General features: G+C 43.0%; 1 protein-coding gene across 7 annotated transcripts in view; it reads left to right on the forward strand.

Annotated features, from left to right (window-relative positions):
* The window catches only part of NRG3 (neuregulin 3), a 1,103,107-nt gene that overhangs the window by 964,938 nt on the left and 120,171 nt on the right, over positions 1–17,998 (forward strand). The gene's annotated exons all lie outside the window — the stretch shown is intronic.

Genomic DNA, 17,998 nt, shown 5'->3' on the forward strand with positions numbered 1-17,998 from the left:
GCCTTGGAGTGTCTCAGGCTTGTTTTGAGTTTTACGTACACTGTTGGTAGTGCTTCATACAGAACTTGCTTAATGGATGATCAATGAATATGAACTATCTTCTTCCTTTCGTATCAAGGAATAAAAGTAGATGGAGCTGCTTCCTTGCTCTTGCCAAATGCCAACAAAAGTCCATTGGTATTTTCCTATTCAATAAATGTCTTCCTGATGAGGCCAAACGATTTCCTTTCTCACGTATATATTATGATTGAAAATGGGGAATTGCTGACCTGCAAAACAGTTGTGATACTGGAAGAAAAATATCAATATGTGCTTAGACATGGAAAGTACAGGGGGAAATAAAAACATGCCTGGTCAGGCAAGGAGGGAGCACTGATGTTAAAAACCCTAAAAAATACCCGATATAAGAAGGATGGAAATCAGAGGAAATGGATAAACTGGGTAAAGGAAAGAGGGAAAAGCAAAAACATACTAAGGAAAAGCAACATTTGTCTCAGGTCTTTGTGAAATGGCAGAGAGAAAAATGAACATGGACGAGTGTAAATATTTTAGCAAAGGCAAAAAGAAATGGTTGACATGAAAAGATACGACACAGCAGATAATCTATCTTATCCACTGTGAATTTTTCTGGGAACGCCAATGACAAACACATGCACATGCTGAGAAGAAATATTAACACAGTCTAAGCTTTAAGTTATCTCAAACGGATGCACACGTACACATACACACCAAGAATTTAGTGAATCTCAAAGTCAAAGTACATAAGAATAACCCTGGGAATTTATTAAAAATACAGCTCATATAATTTGCCTTTCTGGCATGCACTCTGGGTGATTCTGATGCAGATGGTCGACAGTGCACTGTTGGGAAACCGTCTCTAGTTCTACACTTCATCTTTCCCCTTAGAGAGATGAGCTTCCTCCTCGCGTTTTCAGCTTGTTTCCCGGGTGGGATTATAGATTCAGCACCATTTAGAGAATGGAAGAGCACATTTGAGTTCAGCAGCAGACCCCGCTATGATCCTAATGAGCACTCTGTTTTGAGCAGAATGTTCATAGGATTTTTTTCTAATCCATGGATGGTGGCTCCAAGGGTAGAAAGAGCAATCGGGCAAACTTGACACAAGATTCAGAAGAGCAGGGCCTTGAAGCATGCCTGAAAGAGATGATAATACAGCCCACAACGCGAGGAGAATATTCAATTTCAGGATTCTGAAATTTGGGGGAATTGTTGCAGCAGATGATACTGTTGCCCTCCAAAGATCCATTAAAATGTATTTTTCTGGAACAAATGGAGCTTGCTTTGAGGGATGCCTGGATGATGATTATTCTTCAGTATCAAGTAAAATTGAAAGAGTAAGACTATCTAATGTTAATTCACATAGGGCTGCTAAAAATTCAAAGGTAGAAGCCTCTCTACCAGAAAGAGACCAACCAACAGGAACTGAATATTTTGAGAATAATATAAGGATGATAAAATGATAAACAAATGAATGTAAGAATAATTGAGTATAATGGAGTATAATGGCTTCTAAGTATATTTCTAGAAAATAAGAATATCTATTTAAAATCAGTATTCATCTAATGTTTTCATTAAGTGAATTCTGCAGTGGTTTTGGGGGGGCATACAAATATAGCTAATATGTATGCCTACCAGGTGCCCAAGACTGTGCTAATGCTTTAATCAATTAGGATTATGTGCAGCTGTAAGTGACCAAAACCCCAATTAAACAAAGGCTTAAGTAAATTAGAGTTAATGTTTTTTTTTTCTGAATTGATGAAAAGTGCAGAGATTTGGGGATCCCAGGGCTGACAGAGGGCCAGATCTTTCCATTATTCTCACCACCGTCTTAGTATGCGGCTTCCTTCTTCATGCATGCTGCATTCTAATTGTAGGATGGCTGTTCCATCCACCCTCCAGGCTGAAAGGAAGCACATGGCACCCGAGCATGTCCCCTCAGGACAAAAAGCTTTGCTGAAAGTCCAACCAAGAAACTATCTATCCCAAACTTAAAAAACAGAACTGTGCCTTAGGCCACTCTAGGTGGGGTAGGGAAGGCTGAAAACTGCTGTATTTAGATGGGGTATATTGGCACTGAAGAAACTATGGAAGAGGAGAGAGTGGGTATCAGGTAAGCAAATAGCAACGCATGCCATATTCAAGGTATTATCTAATGTAAGGATTTCATAACTCATATTCATCTTGTTTCTTAATTAGATGAGGGAATTGAGACAGAGAAAGTTTAAGTAACTTCCTAAGGTCACAAGGTTATTAAAAGAGAAAACCAGGGGATAAGGTGCTTGTAATCAAGTGCTAAAATATTTTCTCACCATACCGCACTCCTTAAGGTACCACTGAATAGTCCATTCCTTCCATTTCTGAATATTTGTATTTCATGACTTGGTCTGTCATGTGATTTAGTGTCTTAGGATGGTGGAGATGGTGTTTTTTCCTCCTGGACTGAAATCTCTGCCGTATACCTTCCCAGTGCTCAGTCCAGGTAGAATCCCAGAGAGGATGGCTACCTCTGAATATAGAGATTATATGCTGAGCAAATAGGATTTAGGGGAGGGGGGATTTTATTTAATTTTTATTCTAATATCCTCATGGGGCCTCACAGAATATGCTGTGCAGTAGGCACTGGATAAATACTTGGTAAAGGTCTACATAAATAATTAAAATATGATTTTTTGTGAAGATAAAGATAAACACATATGCAGAGAAAGAAGAATAACAGTAACAGGAGTAGCATCTATTAGAGTTATGGGTTCTTCTGAGAAAGAATTTGGGCAGTGCAGGAAAAGTATTAATAGGTAAACTGGACCTCGGCCTTAGTTTCATTGTGGCAAATTTCATTCATTCACTCAAAAATATTTGCTGAGCACCTACTTGTACCATACATTGTTCTTAGTCATAGACATAGCAATCGAAACAGGAACTACAATGACAAACAGGTGAAGCCACTCTCTCGTGGAGCTTGTGATAGGTTGAAGCTCTATGTAACCCCCAAAAACATGTTCTTAAAGTTAACCCCATTAAACAAAACCCTTTGAAAGTACAACCTTTTTATGAGGCTCCTTCAGTTAAGGTGGGGCCCAGCCCAATCAGGAAGGGTCTTAATCCTACTGCTGGAGTCCTTTAAAAGTGGAATGAAACTCAGGCACAGAGAGAAAATCACAGGGAGCAGACAGAAGCTAAAATTCAATGGAACCCAAAGAGAAAGGAGAGACCAGGAAGGGCCACGGTGTGTGTTGCAGTGACGGAGGAGCCCAAGAGCCAGGATCACCAGCAGCCAGCCTGGAATGCCAGTCTTCAGGAAGAAAGCATCACCTGAGGACATCTTGATTTAGACTATCTTTGGGCCTCAAAACCATGAACAAATAAATTGCTCTTGTTCAAGGAGCCATGTCATGGTATTTGCTTGAACAGCCCAGGCAATGAAAACAAAGCTCTCCATTCTAGTGGGTTTCAGGGAGTGAAATAAAAAAGTACCAAAGTCATCAAACAGGTGTCTTTGTATGGTGATCGATTCTAAGGAGCGGGACACACTGAATGACAGGTTGCTCTCTTGTGTCATAGGATTTCTGATAAATTGCCCATAGCGCTGAATGGAAGTGAGGGTCTGAGACATGTGGGCTTCTGGAGGAGACCCCCAAAGGCAGGGCAGACCATGGCCGCAGGGAGACCATGCTTCCTGCTGGGAAGAACTGCTGGGTCAATGCGGCCAAACTGGAGTAAGCAAGAGAGAGGAAGGGAGGAGATGGTCAGGGAGTTAAAGCAAAGACAGCTTGCTATATAGGTCAATTGTAGGTTTTTGTGATGAATTTGGCTTGCATTGTGAATGAGAAGGGATTACTGGGATTAAAAAAAAAAAAGAAATAACATGCTCTGACAAAGTTTAAAAGAATCCCTCTGGCTGCTGTGTGGGACGTGACCATAAGTGAGGTCAAACGTGAAAACAGAGAAATCAGGGAGGATGTTACTGTAGGGAAACCCTCCAGGTGAGAGGTCCGTTGGCCTGAGCCAGGTGTTGGACACAATGGGTAGGTGTGGAAGAGTCAGAAGAAGCACTGCAGATTCAGGGGAAAGCTTCACAAAAGGCATGGAGACCAGTTTTCACGGAGGATGCTGCAAGGAGTTTCGACATAACAGAAGTAGCAATCCAGGGGGCACTGGTGTCCTGTTGGAAGGAGCAGATGTAGGTGGTGCAGAGGGGAGCTGGGCTTGCTGCAGTTGTCCAAAGCAGCGCACCAGCCCTGTGCGATGCACTCCCGCTCTCCCCGGAGGGCATTCCTGGAACCAGAGAGCTACGACCACTGTGAAGTCCCTGCAAAGAGCAGATGAATTTCATTTCCTCTAGAGAAGGCTCAATTTGAATAGGGCGGAAAGATCATCATCTAAATCTACCCTTCTGAACCCTGTAGCCAGGATTCATCATCGGTCTACTAACGTAAAGAGAAGGAAAATTACTTAAAACAAAAATTCAAACTGATTAGACATCAACTAAGTAAAATTGGTCTAGTAATGTCAAATATTCATAGCAAGAACAATCCAATAGTATGTTAAGGAAAGTCCACAGAACTTGTTGGAAATGTCTTTGTACCTAGTTTGTTCAGTTAGTTGCCATACGAATTACCTTATTTTATATTCCAATTTTTCCAAGGGTAAGAAAAGTCCACTTAAAATAGAAAAGTAAGAATAGCATGGCAATATGAAGCTCTGTGTGACTGTAGCTAATTTAGAAAATGAATCGATCAGTTTCTTAATTTTGTAGCAGGAACAAATAGTGTGCAAAATATAAGATGGATATGTCCATCTTTATTTTATGAGTCCCTTTAGATATGTACTCAGAGAGTAGACACTTAAAACTAATTAATTCCCAACATTCATGTTTCCAGGTAATTGGTTAACCTCTATGTGCTTCTGTTTCATCTGTAAAATGGGAATGAAAATAGTACCTGCTTCATAGAGTTGCTGTAGGTTTTAATGAAGTAAGGCAGGTAAAGTGTGTAGGAAAGCGCCTGCAAAATAATTAGGCTATTGTATTACTAATATCCATGATTTGACTTTCCTTATTTTCTATTCCAAGTTCCATTTCACTGGGTTAGAGAAACGTGCCATTGCAGTTCACTCATCACTCGTTCCTGTTCCTGAGGTTTGGATCAAAGTTCTGGGAAGAGGCATGGCTTCCACAGGTCCAGCTGTCGGTGCTGATGGAGAGCAGGGGTTGTGAGTCAGGACTCTGATTCTCGGGGCCCTTGGCTGCCCAGGTTGTGTCTGCTGAGATGGCCTCATTCCTGTCATCTTTTGTCGTTAATGCACAAATGTCAGGTCCGTGTCCTCCTCTCCCACCTTGCATCCCATTCCCGTGGGCTCTCAGAGGCTATGCTTTAAAGGTGCTTGATGAACCAAGCGTTCCAAGTAGCTGCTGCCCACCTGGCACATGTGAGGCCCACCTCTCTGGATCCTCTACACCGCCAGCCTCCACCTCATCTTCCAGGCTAACCCTGGGGTGGGGGGCAGAGGGCGCGGAGCAGTCCTGCATCCTGCGTCTCCAGGGCTCTACTTAGCCAGCTCCAGGCATCGCAGCTCCATTTCTTCTTCCTCCATTTGGGGAGGGGAAGCTGTGGGTGGCTTGGCAGAGGCAGCGCGCAAGGTGAGGTCACCCCAGGCAGGTCTGCCTTCCTCCTTTTCTTCCCTTCACTCGGAAAATCTTTAACCTGTTAATCTGCAGGGGAGTCTTTCTCTCTGTCTCGGATTCCTTCTGGATCAAGGATTTGGTAACTGTATTTTTTCCTCTTTTTAATACTAAGCCATCCTTCCCTGAGGGGAGCAAGAACACACGCTAGAAGGAGCCGCTGGTTCCGGAGATCACATTGATTAAAACTTCAAAACTCCTGGCAGCTATTTGGTTTTCTTTTATCTATTTACACATCTGCTCTCTGTGTGTCAGGAACTGTCCTGAACTCTCTGCTTTAAAGAGAAATTAAGCCTGGTCTTTTGATAAAGGAGCTTACAGAATTTTGGGGAAAGTAGGCAGGTGAGCCCATGAATTCAAATGCTTGGAGTGGAATGAATGAAACTTAGAGTACATGTATGTGAAAGATTCCACAAGGACTGTTTCTATCGAGGAACCTCTGTGAGGAAAGGAATGCTTTTGGGAGCTGATTTTATTTGACGTGGGTCTTTATAAAGGGATGGAGTTCAGTAGACTGATAGTAAAGCAAGGAGGGGCTGTGGAATTGTAGGAGTATGGAGATGGGGCTGGAGGGGCGGCCGGCCACACAGTGGATGTCCAAGTTGGATGACATGCAAGGCGAGGCAGGAGGCTTTAAGCGGGTGAAGGCTACACGGTTTAGTAAAGTGAGACACTGTCCATCTTGAGCAAGGCAGCACTCCTCAGAACTCTCTGAACCTCAGTTTCCTCATCTAAAATTGGCATCCCTAGTAAGGATGCCACGAGGATAAGAGAGAATGAGCTCCACCCAGCCTCTCAAGGGCATCGTCTGTAGACCATGACTTCAAGGAGGAGGTCAGAGATGATGCGTTTGCTTTGCTAATGTCTAAGTGAGGTACAATTAGAACTTTCTAGATTCTTTCATAATTATCTTCTGGTGTTGGCAAACCATTTTGTAAATGTTATTTCACTAATAGGATGCCCAGCAGAATAATTATGTCTATTCAAATATTTAGAAAACCAGCCTAGAAAACTATAAAGATTCAGAAGAGGGCTGGAGGAGGAGGAGACTAAGAACGTCAAAGCTGGAATCAACTGAGTTCCCAGCCAATTGGAGGCAGGATTTGATAATGGTTTCTTCTGTTCTTTAATAAAGGTGCTTCCCTTGGTTTTTCTAGTCTACAAAAAATAATCCAATGGCTTTAGTGGTAGCCCTTATTGGAAGAAAGCTCTGCCAGTTTAATTTCTATTTCTTTATTTCTGTTAAATGAAGGAGGCTTACATTAGCCCTTATGTTATTAAATACTTAATGGATTTAGGAAGCAGGTAGCAGAAGAAGAATTGTTCTTTGCATTTAAATGAGACAACACTCTCAGCTGATTATGCATTTAGGGGAAAATGTTTCATCTTACTGCTACATTTTCAGTCTGCAAAAGTAATAAATTAATCCATTAGTTAGTCCAAATGTGCTGTCTGCTGAGCTCATTATCAAGTATTCCCAGGTGTTCGGGGTGTAAAAAGTGTATATTAATATGACTTTTAAACTTGGTAACAGAAATATACAGCAGAAGGCTCAAATACTGTGAAATTAGTCCCATACCAGTGATTTTTGTGAGGAAAAAAAAACTTTTAGAATTAAATATTAAATTGAAACATTCCCCAACATTGGTATGTGTTATCTTGTCATAATGAACGATGGAGCATAATTAACAATATTACCCATAGGGTTACCACATTTCTTTTCCAACTGCCTGATTTTATGTACCTTTGTAAGAGCACATTGCCAAATATAAGCCAACATGACTGCATGCACTTCAACACATAAATCGATTAATTTATTCAGATGCTTATTATCCAACCTTATGTGTATCAGATCAACAACAGTGTTTTGAGCAGTCACTAACTGCTAGGCAGGTACACACTCTGGATGGTATAACGAGATTGCCAGAAGAGTGACCACAGGATAGAATTCAAAGAGCTAGGAGTTACATGGAGGCACCTTAACTTGTCTCAGGAAGTGTTTGAGCCAGATCTTGGAAGATGAGCAGGCATGTCATGTTGAAACACTTCCATTTACTCCAGGGTTGGAGCCCAGTTGGTGCCCCAAGGAGGAGCAGGAGTTGAGCACTGGAGTGGAAATGTGATTGCCCTGTATGGCCAGGGAGGAAAGGCCCAGTGCAGGTTTTTCTCTCTAATCCTAGTGACTCTCAGTGCCCTTATTTAAAAGGACATTAAATTAAGAACTTCATATGTGAATAGCCACCTATGTAAAAGCCTCTATTGATTGAGATACTAGAATGGGAAAAGGCATTGACTTTTCTTCCCTGCAAGTGAGGATTAAATTGTACAACTCCAAATATAGGATATGTGTGTGTGTTTAATGGAAACCGGTTGGAAACACCCAGAAAATCTGGGCTTGAGTGGAAGCATGGTATAAACTTGAAGTTTTAGTTTATAGACAGAACTTAATCTAAGAAAATATTACAAAAGTTAGCCTGTGATGAGAAATAAAATTGGTGGGATTATAAGAAATGCAACAAGCATTTATTGTCACTTTTTATTTGAAAGCTACTAAGGGAAGTAGAGAAGGGGAAGGGGAGAAAATTACAGTTCACCTAATTAGTTATAATATAGATATTATCTCTACAACTTCAGTTCAAGGGAAAGTAATCCTGCTTACTAAGTGGCAATCCCGTCGTCATTCATAGAAAAGTGGAGCAGGCAGTGTTGCTTCAGGAAGGTAGAAATGGATTCAGGATGGGTTTAGACTTGACAGAATGAGTTCCTTAGAGGATGACTGAAGAGTCCATCAGGGAAGATGAACGTCATGAAAGAGGGACATTTAAGAACAATGGAATGGCTGGAACAAAACACCATGCGTGTGCATACGGGGCCTGTTTGGAGAAGTGCTGGCAGAACAGAATGCTTGGAAGCTGAGGGAAAGGAATGCCTTTTTAAATGTTTTGCTGATTTTCTACAAAACTGTAACTATCCTACTACCCTTTGGCATTTGAACAACTATTTGGGATGCAGCGATGGTTATCACACAGCAATGTCTTTGCATAAAGCAAAATGCGGCAAACAAAGCCAACCCCGCATAAACAATAGACAAACTTGACTTCAGAGGCCAGTGGTTTGCCACTGAATATGAGCCAAATTCAAGTAGTTACCAGAGGGAAAAAAAAGTCTCAGGTCTGTCTTGTCCTGTCCCACACCGTTTCTTGATGGAGAAGCTGTGGTAGCTTGTTTGGGGCACCAGGCCTGGCTCCATTATCCCAAGCTGCCATAAGTCATTCCCTCTCAGCTGCTTCCAGTATTTCTGAGTCCTAACCTAGGAACGTCTCTGCCTGATCATGGCCTCCTCTTGGAACAGCTTGTCATCATTACTTTCTTGGGATGGGCTTTCTCTTTTCTTACTTTATCGGAATGAGCTATTTCACCAGCTGCACATGTCACTACTTTGAGCTGCTCTGGATAAGTTTCTTGGGCAGTTGGTCCAGGACCTAGAGCCCTGCAGCTCATACAGGCCCTCTGGCTCATCCTCTGTCTTTGGCTGGTGGGAAGCAGACGAGCCTTTCCTGGGACGTCCACGTTACTAAATCGGTCATCATGTTGGAGAGGGGGGAGTGGTCCCGCACTTCATTGAGTGGAGTGTGGTTAGAGTTGTATTTATTTATATGTGAATTAGTATTTATTATTGAAGATATTGCCACTTTGAATTTAGCAGGAGGGTTGAAAGCATGATATTTAAACAACTGGTTGACAAAGGCTTTAACCGATTTGTATGGCAACTATAGACACACATTATGCTGTTTGACCATGTGCCTCCTTCTTTCCTTTCTTTTGCATTTTTTGGAATAGACTGTCCTCCATTTTATTATAATCAGTACATCAATTACCCATTATCTCATTGGTATGTCATCTTTGATGCTAAAATGGAACAAGGTTGGAAAGTTAGAAACAGTAAAAACATGCAACAGCTATTTCAAAGTTTGCTTACGTTGTTTGAAATTATTAATGGACAAATACTTAAAGTGGATTTAATGGAACATTTTCCTTATCATGGGAGAGTCAATATTTTTTTCAGGTAATTGATCATTTACTCTGGTTAGTCCTAAATTACATACAAAAATCCTGTAATAAAATTATAAATATGCTGGTCCTTCTCAGATAATAACATGGTGGTGTTAGGCCCCCATACTTATAGATTATAATAAGTGGAATTATTTGCACTTTCTCTTTGGAGGAGTTTTCTGGAAACAGTTGTGTATATTGTTTTGTTTCTGTTTTTTTTGAAGATTTATTTATTTACTTTATTCTTTTTTTTACTCACCCCTCCCCCAGGTGATTCTCTCATCTGTCTGCTCATTGTTTGTTCTCCTTCTCCAGGAGGCACCGAAACTGAACCCAGGTCCTCCCGGGTGGGAGGCAAGTGCCCAATGGCCTGAGCCACATCTGCTCCTTGCAGGCTGTGACATCTGCTGGCTTGTGGCATCTGTTCATTTAGGTATCTGCTCATTGCAGTGGGTGTGGTGTCTGCTTCTTTTCTTTAGGAGGCACTAGGACCCAAATCTGGGACCTCCTAGATGGTAGGGTGCCTAACTGGGTAAGCCACATCCGTTTCCCTATACTGTTTTTCAAATAATAGGATAGAGATACAAAATCACATACAATAGGAACAGGCACTTGTCCAGATCACATTTCATTCACTCAGTAAATATTTATTGAGCATCTATAAAATGTCAGATTAAACAGTGGACGAAAGAGGTAAGTACCCTTCACCCCTCAGATTCATGATACTTTTCCATTTCAAAATTCTAGGAATCTACACATATAATTTTCAGTTTTTCGCAGAAATTTTTATTTCTTCAGCTGTTAAATGTGGCTAAGTGGAACTACTTTACAGGCTTACATTTAAATAAAAATTCAATGGAACAATTGTGTATAGAAATTGCAGTGCCAAAAAACTGAGAAAATATGAGCATATGTTGAAGGATTTATTGTGAGCAGGCAACCCTGGTTCATTCACTTATACAAATTCATCCTCATTAGTCATATAACCAAAAAGGCAGTATTTTTTTTTTAATGAAGTGTCATTCCTTACAATGGCAATTTTTATTATATTCTTCAATCAGTAATTGTGAACATGGCACCCGAGGTGAGCCTAATGATGCAGGCTGATTTCTCTAGGAAATTCTATGAGCTGTTTAGGCACGATTCATCTTTGAGGCGCTCTCAAGAGTATGGTCACTTGTAGACCTCAGGTGAAAGCCTGGCGCGATATGTCATTTCACGGAGTGGAATGCTCGCCTTGGGTTTGCTGTGTCATTCTGTGCCACCATCTGCAAGCTGCCTGCAAGTTCTCTGACTCAGATGCACACTCTTATTTAGAGGACAACATGAAATGCAGGTATCTTTGTTGACCAGAAATCAGCAAAAGAGCTTTTGAGAAGAAAAATTGAGAGGTCACATTCCATAGCAAGGGCTGGGGAAGGAGACTGGAACTGTGGGCATTTTCGGAAAAGTGCTTTGCCTTCTGAGACTGATGGCCTGTCTGGTGTGAGGTTGGCCACAGTAATACTATCACAGCTGAGGTTCAGTGGTAGAGAAGCTGTCAGCCCTGATGTGTGTCAGTGGAGAGGGCAGGTGGGATTACAGAGGAGGGTATCACAGCCAGTCTCCACCATGAGCTGATGATGCAGAGGGACTTTGTGTAGAATTGGCTTTAAATTTATTCTGCATGTAGAGAAGGATGACTGGAAAGCACTGGAACAAAAGTTAACAGGAATTAATTTTAGGTGTTAGCAATAGAGGCATTAATTATGGATTTAAATATGATTTTGCAATTTCCAGATTTTATTCACAAGCATGCGTAAGCTCTAGAATCAAATGTGTGTGTGTGTGCATGGTGATAGAAATGAAGGTGTAAATTTAATGAGGTAGCATGATATAGGGAAGGAATCTGACCTGCTTATCCCAACTTGTACAAGTAGCTAGAGATAATTTGATAATAGCCCTCATTTTTTAGGACAGACAGCTGAACACAGTGCCTGGAAAAGGACTTTTCTTCCTTTCTTTCTATGCCAACCCCCAACCCTACCCCTCTTGGGACTTCGGTCCTGAGTGAGTCTAATCTGTGACTGCCACCCTCAGCCCTTGCTCTCCTCTTAATCAGAAATCTTAGAGGCTAGCCCAGCACTTCCTAGTTTGCCTGTTTTCTTGTAATGACCTGGGACGTGAATGACAATGTTTCAACATGTGCAATGCATTGTCTTGGCCATGATCTCCTCTGGGAACAAGCAGAATACACAGACCCACTGTTGAAACCTAAGGCATCTGCATCTCTTTGCAATGGTTCTTGAGCCTTCTAGGGAATGAGGAGCTCAGATTTTAGGGGTCAGCAAACATTCAAAGACCCAGCTTGCCATCGTCTCAATCCAACAGTCATCTCAGTTGGGATGGACTTACTTTCCCTAGAGTGTCACCTATGAAAAGTCATTTGAAAAGAATCTGTGGGTGGTATTTACAGTGACAGATTTCAATTCAGTTACTAAGGTGAAACATTTGCAGCTGGCATATCTATAATTGAACAAGTGGTTTTCTTCAACACAAATCATATGGCGTATGATTTTTGGAGTGGGTCCAATGGCTTACTAGCTATGCAGGGTACTGCTTTGCAACATCGCTGTTCGCATCACACTGGGAAATGCCACCCATGGAAACACCATTAGAGAGCCTTAACATATATCTGAGGGACTTTGGGGCTTTGGCAGTGGAGAAGCCTTTGAACTTGAGAGAGTATGCAAACATTTTAAAATGAGGTGCATTATTTCATATAACATTTTTTTCCACATCCCATGTGTGGTAGCTTATAGTTATGTACCCAAGAGAAATGTGTCCAGGATCTTAATCCACTCCTGTGGGTGTGAACCCATAGTAAATAGAACCTTTTGGTCAGGTTCCTTCAGGTATGGTATGACCCAACTGAATCAGGATGGGTCTTAATCCTCTTGCTGGAGGCCCCTTATGTTCCTGAGTGTGATGAAGATGGACTCAGATATTACCTTTCTACACATTACTCTTCTGTTACTTTTATCAGACCTATGGTTGGCACTGGAGTTGGTGTATACTCAGGAGACCTGAATCTCTGGATTGTCCATGTAACATCCAGGCCCTGAGCCTCAGCAGGCTTGCAATTCCTACCCTCTGGTTTATGGGACTTACCCAGCCACCTAACAGGGAGGTGAAGAAAGTCAATCACCACACGAAGGAGCCAAGAGTGCTTACAACTGCAAGCAGGAGAATTGCATCCACCATCCATGTGGAACATAAGCTCCCTCTTGATGTAGAGATGGAGTGGGCATCACCATCCCAGGGTCCACAGGCTATAGGAATAGAGTATGGATTAGAGTGACCAACTAATAGTCTATTCTGTGCGGCGGCTTGCTCGGTCGGTAGAGGTGGGGTCTGGCTGCGGACGAGGGGTCGGTCCCGCTTGGGACGAGGGGTCGGTCCAGCAGCAGACGAGGGATCGGTCTCACAGGGGTTGTGCGGTTTGGCTGATGGGGTCGCCCGGCGAAGCCGGCGACGAAGGGGTCGCCCGGAGAAACAGGCGACGAACTGGGGACAAGGGAGGCCAGGCCCTTGTCGGGGGCTCTCAGGACTGGAGGGCGCACGGCAGAAGAACTACCGCGGAGACAAGGTAAACACGCAAGTCCACTTTATTGAAGGAGAGGCAACAGTTTTATAGGGGCTGGGGAAGGCTGATTGGTCGAAGCCACGCCCTGTTCTGATTGGTTGCCCGCGAAAGGTCAGTGGGCGGTGCTGGACGGGGGAGGGGTGGTGATTAGGGATTGGCTGTCGCTGTTGCTGGGGGAGATGGCAGGGTTTAGTGATTGGTGGCTGCTGTTGCTGGGGTAGAGGGCAGACTTGAGTTTTCCGCCCACGCCTGGCTGTTGCTGCTGTCAGGGGAAGGGAAAAGGGCAGACTGGATTTTTCCGCCCACGCCTGGCTGTTGCTGCTGTCGGGGGAGGGGAAAAGGGCAGACTGGAATTTTCCGCCCTGCGCCTGCGCAGGGAGAGAGAAGAAGAAGGGTGCCGCCCCACAGGCATCTTGTGGCGCCATCCGGGAGGAGGGGCGGCCGCGGAAGCATGGCTGCCGAGAAGGGGAGACCCGAGGGCACTCTGCGCCCATGCCGAGCTCCCTTCAGGGGTGGCGGTGAGTCCGACCAGCCACCCGATTATGGGGGCAGCGGCTTGGCCTGCCGCGGCCGCTCCCCCGCCAGGCCAGCAAACCACACTTCAGCCCGAGGGGTGACCGCAATTCTGGAACTATTGTGATTATTAATGGAAGAAATTGTAGCATTGATGTGGAGAAAGTGGCCATGGTAGCTGCTGAGGGTAGGGAGAGGGAAAAAGAGATAGGATGTGGGGGCATTTTCAGGACTTGAAGTTGCCCTGGGTGGTACTGCAGGGACAGATGCTGGACGTTGTATGTCCTGCCATGGCCCACTGGGTGAACTGGGGAAGAATGTAAACTACAATGTAAACCACTATCCATGTGGTGCAGCAGTGCTCCAAAATGTATTCTCCAAATGCAATGAATGTGCCACAATGATGAAAGAGGTTGTTGATGTGGGAGGAGTGGGGTGAGGGGGGTGGGGGCTATATGGGGACCTCATATTTTTTGAATGTAACTTTAAAAAAATAATAAAGAATGGAAGAAAAAAAAAAAAGACGAGAGAAAGAGAAAGCCATGGCGCTGGCAGTCAGTGGGCCCCAGAGGAGAAAGGGAAGGCATGGCACTGGGCACTGTGCACTACCATGTGATGGAAGAGCCAAGGACCACCCACTGCCAGCAGCACCCACAGACCACCACAGTCTTCAGGGAGAAAGTGCTGCCTGGCTGCTGCCTCGACTTCGGGCTTTTAGCCTCAAAGCTGAGAGTCAATACTTGCCCATCAGTTAAGCCAACCCATTGTGCAGTATTTGTTTCAGCAGCCAGGAAGCTAAAACACCATGGCAAAAGGGACCAACTAATCACATTTGGGATAATTCTATACCAGAATTGACTTGTTCAGTTACTTTCTAACACAGGAGTGGCACTGAAACCACACAAGTGTTGCTTTGTGCAAACACTCCACTGTCAAGAATGGAGTGTAACTTGTCCCATCTTGCCCTCAGATTGTATCAAGTCAAAGATTCTGTTTGCTTGCCCTTTCTAAGCCTGTCTACACTGGAGGAATCTTTGATTCCTGTTCCTAACGCTGCATAAACACAAGACTTTGACTTGCTCACTTCCAATGAACCATGGGCACTCTGGAAACCTATGGACATTGAATTTCCTTCAAAGGCACAATTTCAGGTTAAACAATTGTTTCTCTTAGTGCTATATATATCTCTTAGTATTATCTGGCAGAAATCACGTTCTTTAATAGTTTTTTGCTCATGGAATACTTGAATTGTCTCACCAGTCACCTACATGGCCCTAAAATCTTAAGAATGCTTAGAGTTTTTTGCAGAACTGTTTGCATTTGTTAAACATAATGCCCATTTTACGATTATTTCATTCATTGACTAGCATACAGTCAGGCATACTTCTCATACCTCACTTCCTATAAGTAAACGAAAATAATGTCAACTAGGCCCAATCTCAACCTGAAGAAATCTTCTCAGAAACCAAAGGAGAAATATTAGTAATTTGCATAATGGTTTCCTTGGAGAGGGGAACAGTTGTCTTCCATTATATCCGCCATCTACCTAGCTTGTGTCAGGATTTCATCAATAAATTTTGGGTAAATAAGTAAATAAGGGGTGCTTCTGCAGTGCCTGCGGATGTTTGGAAACAATTTGCTTGAATCACTCCTCCCTGAAAACCTCACTGCCTGATAATCCATTAATATTAGCCGTTTCTTCACAGGGAATATGTAGGCACTCTACTGAGTGGAACTGGTGGCTAAGAATCGAGCTGCGCAGGCTCAGTTGTGTCCCCACGACTTATAGACAGGGGGGTTTGGGAATGTTAATTCACCCCTGTGCCTCAGTTTCTCGTCCATATCTCTTAAATTGTTGCAAGATAAAATTAAAGCAGTGTCCTGGCAGCACATAGTGCGTGTGCAGGAAGTGTTAGCCAATAGTGTAAAGTCCAAAGTTTTGAATAGTCCAAAAGAAGTGCCTTTTTAAACTTACACGTGTTGATCTAAGTGTTTAAAAGATGGACCTTATATGTCATAATACATGCAGTGGGGAAAACGAAACTCTTTTGGCTTAAGCTACATACCCACCTCTTCCACCCATTACTTATAGCTCTTGGCATATAGCTTGTTGAGTGACTGCATAAATTAATGCTTAATGGATTCCTTCTCATCTCACACCTCCTCATGTTCAAGCAAGCTGCTGTTATGAGAAGCAACTAGCAGAGGGTCATGGCAAACACTGTGGTTTAAATTCTGTGTAAGATCCAATTGACAAAAGCTGTTGCTTCTCCATGTTCTGCTCTTCTTGGATGTTCCCTGATCCTTCTTTATGAACAAAAGCCTGTCATTATCTTCAAGCCCCAAAGAGCGATCACAGGGCTGAGAATGGAAGTGTGCGTGTGTGCTTGAGCGAGAGAGTGTGCTTTTAAATAAGACCTGACTCTTCATTTGTGCGCTCAGTGGTGTCAGTGCCCATGAATCTCATTATAAAAAAATAATTTCCCTATAAAGCCCAAGAGTATAAACGTTAACTTTCTTGCTAGTATCGCTGAGAATTTTAACTCTAATAATTAGATGCAACTTTTCTGTTATAAGAGGAGTCCAATTTCATTTTCTTAAGATTTCTACTTGTACTGTTCAGCTTTTGAATCTTTTTCAAATTCTGATTTCCGTCTCCGCTGCTGTGGAGAGGCTCGGCTATGAGCTTTTTTATGATTTATAAAGAATTCGGATTGACCTCAAATTTAACAAGCATGCTACTTACTTCCTAGCACAATCTCCAGATTCACAAAGTGCAACTCTCCATATCCCGTCACATAAAGAAGCAGGGCAGCAAAGTTCACGGGAGAACAAAGAGTGGTTCTTAGCTGTACCTGTCGGCAAAACAGAAGACAGGCAGGCCTTACTGAGGCCTGACTGCTCCCCAGAAAGTTCCCATTCAACCAGGCTGTTGCCAACGGCTCTTTCCATGACCAGCCATTTCACAAACAGCTGTGGTCTGCCAGCTACCATTGTCTGCCCCTGCTTTCCACACGCTTCCCTTGCCCTGTTTTTTCCCTGCACCTTCTCTCCTGACTGTAACTTTTATATTGATATACAAAGTTTTTTTGTTTTTCTTTCTCAGCCTGTTTTCTGACCTTTAGTTTCACAATAGGTAAAATCATCCAAAATTTAAAAATATTTTTCAATCCCAAAATTCTAATCTTGCCCTGGTCTCTCAAAGGTATGAGCTCAGGAAGCAGAAAAACCCAAGCATGATCTTGTCAACGTTTCTACAAATCCCATCCATTTGGACAGCATGTTCTCTGGCTGTCCCAAGCAGAACTATGGATTCTTGGTCTCTCCATCCAATGCACCTTCTCTGGTTTCCTAACACTTATTACAAACCAGAGCATCTGCTGTCTTCGGGTCCCACTGATTTCTAGCACTGAAATATTCAGGGTGATAATATGTTTTCTGAAAAGGAAAAGCCTTTTTGTCAAATATACAACTCTTTAAAGGAGGCTCAGCAATTAGTCTTGGAAGCAAATACAATAGTATATTACTCTTACCCCACTTTTTCTCATTTAAGAAAGATATTACTGGGAGCTGGTGTAGCTCGGTGGTTGAGCACCTGTTTCCCATGTACAAGGTCCTAGGATCAATTCCCAGTATCTCCCCCCCCCTCCGCAAAAAAAGATATTACTGTAACACAATCTGTCATATAAAAAAGCTAATGGAATAATAAATAATAGATGATTAAAAGAAAGCACCATTTAAATAAACTGAACTCGGAGGCTGGATGCCTGGCATCAGCTTGGCATGATGCTGATACTGTGCAGATGTCAGTGGGTCCAGACGGCCTGCTGGCCACATGGTCACAGAGCAGACCCGATACACCTTCTACTCGGTTTTGGTAAGACGCACAGGCATGGGGCTTGTTGGGGGACTGGGCGGTGTTGCCCATGCTCACCCCCAGCCCTGTGGGTGTGCACGTGTTTGTATGTCATTAGCGATATCACTGTTAGTTTAAGTGTGGACTCTTATGAGCAGGATCCTTCAAGGTTAGATGAGGCCAAATTGAATCAAGCTACGCCTTAATCCATTCGACTGAGCCCATTTAAGCAGGGGAAATTCAGACATGGTAA

This window comes from Dasypus novemcinctus, chromosome 6 (genome assembly GCF_030445035.2).
Source record: "Dasypus novemcinctus isolate mDasNov1 chromosome 6, mDasNov1.1.hap2, whole genome shotgun sequence".
In the NCBI taxonomy this organism is placed as follows: Eukaryota; Metazoa; Chordata; class Mammalia; order Cingulata; family Dasypodidae; genus Dasypus; species Dasypus novemcinctus.